The sequence below is a fragment of the Capsicum annuum genome, chromosome 12 (assembly GCF_002878395.1).
Source record: "Capsicum annuum cultivar UCD-10X-F1 chromosome 12, UCD10Xv1.1, whole genome shotgun sequence".
Lineage (NCBI taxonomy): Eukaryota > Viridiplantae > Streptophyta > Magnoliopsida > Solanales > Solanaceae > Capsicum > Capsicum annuum.
This window is the reverse complement of record NC_061122.1, coordinates 32,376,357-32,384,534: the sequence shown is the minus strand read 5'-3', so window position 1 is coordinate 32,384,534 and position 8,178 is coordinate 32,376,357. Positions and strand designations below refer to the sequence as shown.

Genomic DNA, 8,178 nt, shown 5'->3' with positions numbered 1-8,178 from the left:
TCCTTATGGGTGGAGACCCATAAGTCCACTTGCGGAACTTCTTGGAGATTAGAGACATATTCATCCTTACTAGTGTGTCAACTGACTATGTGAGGCTGGCACTGTTCCCTTTTTCACTATTGCTGAAGTGAAAAAGTGGTTGAACGCTGAGCCGACAAGTTTAATCACAACCTGGGATGACTTAGCTTAGAAATTCCTCATCCGATTCTTTCCATCTAACAAGATTGCGACTATGCGAAGTGAGATTGTGAGCTTCAAATAGAGGATAGATGAGAACTTATATAATGCTTGGGAGAGGTTTAAAGATCTTCTTTGAGACTATCCACATCATCAGCAATCCAATGAGGTACTCGCTCACACTTTTGTTGAGTCATCTAACCATAAAACAAAAAAATTTCTAGATTCAGCTACGGGGGTGATTAAGTTTTGGAGATGACGTATGATGAGCTATACACTTTATTGAACTAGATTGCTCAAGGAAAATCGAATTGGCATGGTGATACGTCAAGAGGATCAATAAAAAAGGTTGCAAGCATGATTGAAGTTGACAATATTATAGCCTTGGCCGTTCAGCTCTCAGTCATGCAAAATCAGATAATGAACCAACTAAGAAAATTGAGTGCGAATCAAACTTCGACTCAAGTGAAGTGCAATAGACAACAAGTTGGTGTGAGGTTTGTAGCAACAGTGGTCATTCTGCATCTTTATGTGCTGCAAATCCTAAGTCAGTGATGTTTGTGGTCAATGATCAAAGGCATAATTATGGGAATGCCTACAATCAAAATTGGTAGACTCAGTCACCATTTCAATGATGGAACAACCTACAACAGCAGTTTCAGCAACAACAACAAAACACTCATGCCAACAACATAGAGGATATAATACCTCGTATTAAACTTAGCTTAATTCATCTCTTAGCATTTATACACAAGAATTATAGCATGGAAATTTAACCAAGAGATGAGGGACTTAGTCATATTTGGGATTCCTGTAACTTTGAGGATTTTTAAAGTGGCTTTCCCAACCCCGAGATATAAGTTTTTGAATTAATTCATGTTCAGGGGTTTAAGTAGCACATCTCAGATGAGTTTTGAATTTTTTCAGAAGAGGACCAGACCCCGTTGGATTTCCCAAAATAGTAGCCCACCGCGATTCCACCATATTGCGGTGGATATAGTGATGGATGCCTTGGCGCATCATAGTGTAGAGCCAATCTGCAATTGTAATTTTCCAGTGGCTCACCACGATTGCACCGCATCGTGGTGAGTATAGCGATGAGGGGATCACCGCATCATGGTGAAGCCTTAAATGACATTCCAGTAATGAATTTTAAATTCAAGAGGCTGTTTAGTCTTTTTCCACGCCTCCAATTCGTAAAAACAGAAGATTTAACCTTATACTAAGCATATTGCACTAATTCCTCACCAAATTTCTCTCCAAGAAAACCCTAAAGTTTTGGCTTTAACTTCAGGAAACCTAAATTTTCACCATTCCTTTTTCAAGATAACCAAGAATTCAAGTTTTCGAATTCAATAACTTCAAGAAAAAGCATCAAAAACGTCATTAAGGATTCAAAATTTAAACTTCTGCATCCAATTAATCAATTAAGGTATATGGGATTATGAACAAGGATACTCCTTTCATCCTTGTACCCAAAACTAATATTTAAAGTTGAGTTTACATGAAATTACATGATTTATAGTTTAGGGTTCATACCGAATATCATTGTTTGATCCTTATGAGGTTACAAGTGATTTAAGTATTGAATTACAAGACTATTTTCACATACTTATGTATGTGACTTGATTTTGTATATTGAGCATTGAATTTTGTTATCTTGACTATAATTGTTAAAGCATTTTAAGATTTTCATAATTGAACATGAATTATGGTTATTTGACATGAGTTCAAGAAAGGGGTTTTCAAGCCCTAAGTTTAGGTCTTGATATTTCAAGAAAGATGACATTTAAGCATTCTTTAAAAAGCATGTATTCAGATTTTAAGAAAGATTTGATCTTTTGATCCTCAGCTAAGATATGAAATCCGCACAGATTAGTTTTGAATACAATTTAAAATAGATAGTTGCATAATTGGTTTTCATTATAAACCCTTATGCTAGTTTTAACGTGAATTCCTTCAGAATGAGTATACAGATTAAAGGAAGTAGTATTTAGCGCTGAGTTGGGTATGATTCCAAGGTCTCCAACTTAGTTACAAATTCATATTATTCCTATTTATATGGATGCAGATACAAATTGTGATCACTCAGCTCAGGTTATACTCTTTGGCAAGAGTATTATACCTCTCCCAAACGTGAGGTTTTTCCCTTAGGGGAACTAGACGTTGGATACTATGACAACTCACATAGTGTATGTCGATTAGAAGAACCTCCCTAATTCCTAAGCGATTAGAAGAAAATACCTAATTTCTAAGTCCTAAAATAGAATAATAGAATGGTTTTAGAAACTAAGTGTAAAGGCTCACAAATTTACTTAGATATTGTCTTATAATAGACGTCAGTTATCAGATTTCAGCTTTCAGTTTTTATATGACAAAGGTGAGTTCCTTTTCACTTAGATTGCATGGTTTGAAAATAGAATACGAGTAAATCTTTAAAGAAATAAGTGTGGTGGCTCATAATAATTACTTTTATGCTTTACTACTCATGATTTATGATTTCACAATTTTATTATTCAAGCCAAGGTGAGTCATTTACACTTGGCATGCTGTTTTGAAAGTTTGATTGAATATTGCATTATTGTTTAACTTATGCACTCACCCCCATATACTCAGTACATTCCAAAAGTACTGATCCACATATATGTTTATGTGCTACAATGTTTAATAATATAGGTTCAAGGGCTCAATTCCAGCAGCATGATTGACCGTGAGCATCTCTATCTACGTCCCGACAGTTGGTGAGTCCTCATAGTTTGAGGACCTATTATTTCAGATTTTCAGCTTTATGCAGATTCTAATCAGTTTTTTTTAGTTCAGTTCTAGATAGTTGGGCGTCTGTCCCAGTGACTCTGGCTAGTAGAAGTACAGGCTTGTCAGACTGTTAGCAATATTTCAGATTTCTAGTGTTGGTTGTTTAGACTTTTAATTTTAGCATTTTCAGACATTATATTCATGTAAACTCAGTTCAGTTAAGACAGTAAATTCAGTATTTTAGTATTTAATATGCCTAGATTTTCTTTTTCTTGAGTTTCAAATTTTATAGAAGGCTTATAGGGTTAGCTGCAGACTACTCGTAGTCTTGGGTACCGTGTGACATTTTGAGTACTTTCTTGGAGTGTTACAAACTTGGTATCATATCCTAAGGTTTAAAGAGTCCTAAGGAGTCAAACAAAATACATTATGTAGAGTCTTGATCATGGGTGTGAAGCGTACCACATTTATAAGCAAGAGGCTATAGAATGATTTAGGAAATCATCCTTTTCTTTCATCATCTTTTATGCTTACAGTTGACCCTATCTGCTTTTAAATCATTCTCTTACACGAAATAATATGCTACTTTGTTGAGCTAATGCATGCAAAAATAATGACCAACCACCCCAGCTTGTTGATCCTTTAAATGAGAATGTATTCCTTGTTGAATTTTAGGCTGCCTTTCAGGAATTGGCCCAAGTTATGACTACCAATGTTCAGGGCAACCATCAGGATACAGTCCCACTTCAGCAGAATGATGATTTAGCTGCAACCAGAATTTATGACTTCATGAGAATAAATCTGCCTAAATTATTTTGGTCAAAAGCAGGTAAGGACCCATAGCTCTATCTTGATAAGGTGAAAAAGATCACCCAAATTATGCATGTTACTGAGGAAGAGAGTGTATAATTAGCATCCTATAGACTGAAGGTTGTTGTATATGATAGGGTGGTTATGTGAAAGAATGGTAGAGGTGAGAATGCATCTTCAATAAGTTGGTATGTGTTTCAGGATGTGTTCCTAGATAGATTCTTTCCACGTGAGATGACAGAATCTAAGATAGAGGAGTTCATAAACTTGAGGCATGGCTTAGAGATAGTGAAGGAGTATTGCCTTAAGTTCAATCAGTTGTCTAAGTACGCTTCTGACATGATAGCTGACCCTAGATTGAGTATAAGTAAGTTTATTATTGGAGTGTCAGGTTTTGTAGTCAAAGAATGTTGGACTACCATGCTTATTAGGGACATAAATCTTTCTAGGCTAATGATTTATTCCTAATAAATTAAGGCAGAGAACTTAAAGGGGGGAGAGAGGGGAAATAAGAAGGCTAGGACCAAGCAGTTTAACTATCGCCAAATGAAGTTTGGATGGGGGGAATTATTCACAGTTTTAGGGTCACTCATCTATGTCAATTCCATCTTTAACTAGTGCTCCTGTGCCCAAAACCAGGAAAGAATAGTGAGGTAGAACTTCTATGTCCAGGGCTCAAAATAGTGTGAGTGGAAGGCCCAGTTATTCAACATATGTTGAGTGTGGTAGAAATCATCCTAGTGAGTGTTTGTCGATACAGAAAAGTTGTTATAGATATGGTAAGTTGGGACACTGGATTAAAGAGTTCCCATATGCTAAGCAGGGAAGCAGGGATGTTCGTCCCTAGACTCAGGCTACTAGCGCACCAGCTCCACTAGGTTGCCCAGCCCCTTCTTAGGGCGCATCATCCAGTACCGGTGGCGGTCAGCACCAGAATTAGTTATATGCTTTATCATCCCATCAGGAGTAGAAGAGTTCACCAGATGTAGTTACTGGTATGCTTTGTGTCTTTCATCTCAATGTTTATGTGTTGTTAGACCCAGGGTCAAATCTCTCTTATGTGATTCCATTAGTTGCTATGAATTTTGAAGTAGGTCCTAAAAAGATCTCTAAGACCTTCTTAGTTTCCACTCCAGTGGGTGAGTCACTTGTTGCCAAACGAGTCTGTAGGAAGTGTCCTATCACTATTCTTCACAAAATTATATTAGCAGACTTAATAGAATTAGACATGGCCAATTTTGACATTATTTTGGGCATGGATTGGCTCTATTCCTATTATACAACAATAGACTGTCGCACCTAATTCATGAATATTCAGTTTACTGATGAGCCAGTCTTTGAGTGGGAGGGTAATTTAGTGTCTCCCAAGAGTTATTTCATCTCTTATCTTAAGGCCAGAAAGTTGATATCAAAAGGTTACACTTATCATTTAGTTTGAGTCAAAGATACTAAGTTTGAGACACCAACAGTTCAGTCAGTCTGAGTAGTCAATGAGTTTTCTAAAGTCTTTACCAAAGATCTGCTAGGGGTACCTCCCGATAGAGAAATAGAACTCGGTATTGATCTTCTTCCAGATACTCATCCATCTCTATTCCTCCTTATTGTATGGCTACAACCAAGCTTAAAGAGGTAAAAGATTAGCTTAAAAACCTCTTAGATAAAGGCTTTATAAGGCCCAGTGTTTCTCCATGGGGTGCTCCCATCCTAGTCATGTGTAAGAAAAATAGCTCTCTCTGAATGTGCATCAACTACAATTAGTTGAATAAAGTCACAATCAAAAACAAATATCCTCTTCCTAGGATTGATGACTTATTTGACCAACTCCAAGGTTTAACTTACTTCTCTAAGATAGTCCTTAGATCCATCTATCACCACCTTAAAGTAAGGGAATATGAAATTCCAAAGATAATTTTTAGAACCCATTACTGTCACTTTGAGTTTCTAGTCATGTCCTTCGGGCTAACAAATGCCCCAGTAGCTTTCATGGACCTGATGAATCGAGTGTTCAAACAGTACCCAGACATATTTGTCATAGTCTTTATCGATGACATCCTTGTTTATTCCCGTAGTGAGGATGACCATGCAGACCATCTTAGAATCATATTAAAAATCTTATAGATTATCAGCTATTTTCCAAATTCAGCAAGTGTGAATTTTGATAAGGTCAGTAGCTTTCCTCGATCATACTGTTTTCGGTAATGGCATTAGAGTTGATCCTTAAATGATCAAAGTAGTAAGAAACTGGCCTAGACCCATCTCTCTATCAGACATCAGGAGTTTCTTGGGTTTAGCTGGCTATTACCAATGATTTGTTGAGGGTTTTCATTTATTTTGTCCCTCATATCTAGATTGACTCAAAATAAAGTTAAGTTTTAGTGGTCATATTCCTGTGAGAAGAGATTTTAGGAGTTGAAGGCTCAACTCACTTCAGCCCCAATTTTGGTGTTACCTGATAATACAGATGGATTTGTTGTTTATTGTGATGCTTTTATAGTTGGTCTGGGTTCTATTTTGATGTAGAGAGGTAAGGTCATATCCTATGCCGATATACATCTTAAGCCTCATGAAAAGAACTATCCTACCCATGATTTTGAGTTAGCTATTGTTGTATTTGCCTTGAAAATCTGGAGGCACTATCTATATGGGGTGCATGTTGATGTGCTCATGGACCATAAAATCTTACAATATGTGTTTTCGCAGAGGGAGTTAAATCTTCATCAGCGAAGGTGATTAGAATTGTTAAAAGACTATAACATAAGTATTATGTATCATCCGAACAAGGCTAATGTTTTGGCAGACACCTCTATTAGACTTTTTATGGGAAGTGTTTCCCATGTTGAGTATGATAATAATAAGTTGGTTTAAGAGGTTTATCAGTTGGCTAGACTAGGCATTCATTTGGTTGATTCAGTTGAGGGTAGTGTATGGGTTCAGAATAGTTTGGAATCTTCTTTGGTTGCCAAAGTGAAAGGAAAGCAAGATTAGGATCCTAGTCTAGTTAAGTTGAAGGAGTCAGTTAGAGATCAAAAGATAGAGGTTTTATCCCAAAAGGGAGATAGTGTGTTGAGATACCATAATAGACTCTGTGTCGTGCATCGATGGTTTGAGGCAGCGGATTATGTCCAAAGCATATAGTGTGCGTTACTCTTTTCACCCATGAGCCACTAAGATATGCCATAATTTGAGGGAAGTATATTGGTGGAGTGGTATGAAGAAAGATATCATAGAATTTATGGCCAAGTGTGCCATTTGTCAATAGGTTAAGATGGAGCACCAAAGGCCTGGTGGTACCTTACAAGAGTTTAGTAGTCCTACTTGGAAGTGGGAAGAGGTAAATATAGACATTGTGACAGGGTTACCCCATTTACGTCATCATCATGATTCAATTTGGGTTGTTGTAGACAGATTGACCAAATCAATCTATTTATTTCCAGTTCACATATCCTATTCAACCGAAGATTATGCTAAGCTTTATATTAGAGAGTTGGTCAGATTTTATGGAATACCTTTGTCTATCATTTCTAACAGGGCTACTCAATTTACCTCTAAATTTTGGAAAGCATTTCAGAAAGGTCTTGGTACCTAACTTTATCTCAATTCAGCTTTTCACCCTCAGATAGATGGTGAGGCAGAGAGGACAATTCAGACCCTAGAAGATATCTTAAGGTCATGTGTTCTTGACTTCAAAGGTAGTTGGGATAAGTACTTATTGTTGATCAAGTTCTCCTATAATAACAGTTACCATTCTAGCATTCAGATGGCCCCGTTTAAGGCTCTCTATAGGAGAAGGTGTAGATCACTTATCAGTTGGTTTAAAGTGGGTGAGGCTGCTTTGATAGGGCCAGATATGGTTTTTGAAGCCATGGAGAAAGTCCAGTTGATTAAAGAACGGTTGAAAATATCCAGAGTGGTCAAAAATCCTATGCAGATGTGAGGAGTAGGGATCTCGAGTTTGAGGTGGATGACTTAGTTTACTTGAAGGTTTCACCCATGAAAAGGGCGAAGAGATTTGGCAAAAAGGGGAAGCTTTGTCCCTGATATTTAGGCCCTTTTAGAATCTTAAGTCGTGTTGGAAAGGTAGCATATGAGCTAGAATTACCTGTAGATTTAACATCCGTTCACCTAGTGTTCCATGTATGCTTATTAAAGAGATGTATGGGTGAACCAGCTGTTGTAGTCCCTTTAAAAAGCACAGATATTTAGGATAGTCTCTCTTATGAAGAGATTTCAGTTGAGATTCTTGATCACCAGATCCTTAGACTAAGGAACAAAGAAGTTCCCTTAGTCAAAGTTCATTGGCGGAATCAGTCCGTTGAGGGTGCCACTTGGGAAATGGAAGAAGCCATGTGAACCAAGTACCTCACCTCTTCTTTGCAAACTTAGACTCAGCTCAAGGTAATAGTTTTCCATACATTGTCTCTTTTCAAGTCTCAGTCC

The 8,178-nt window shown here is 37.2% G+C and overlaps 1 non-coding gene across 1 annotated transcript; it reads right to left on the bottom strand.

Moving 5' to 3' along the window:
- Positions 1–229: 229 nt before the first annotated feature.
- On the bottom strand, positions 230–339 carry LOC124889941. The gene has a single exon (XR_007048853.1). It is a non-coding gene; the product is annotated as a small nucleolar RNA R71 (small nucleolar RNA).
- Between the last annotated feature and the right edge of the window lie 7,839 nt (positions 340–8,178).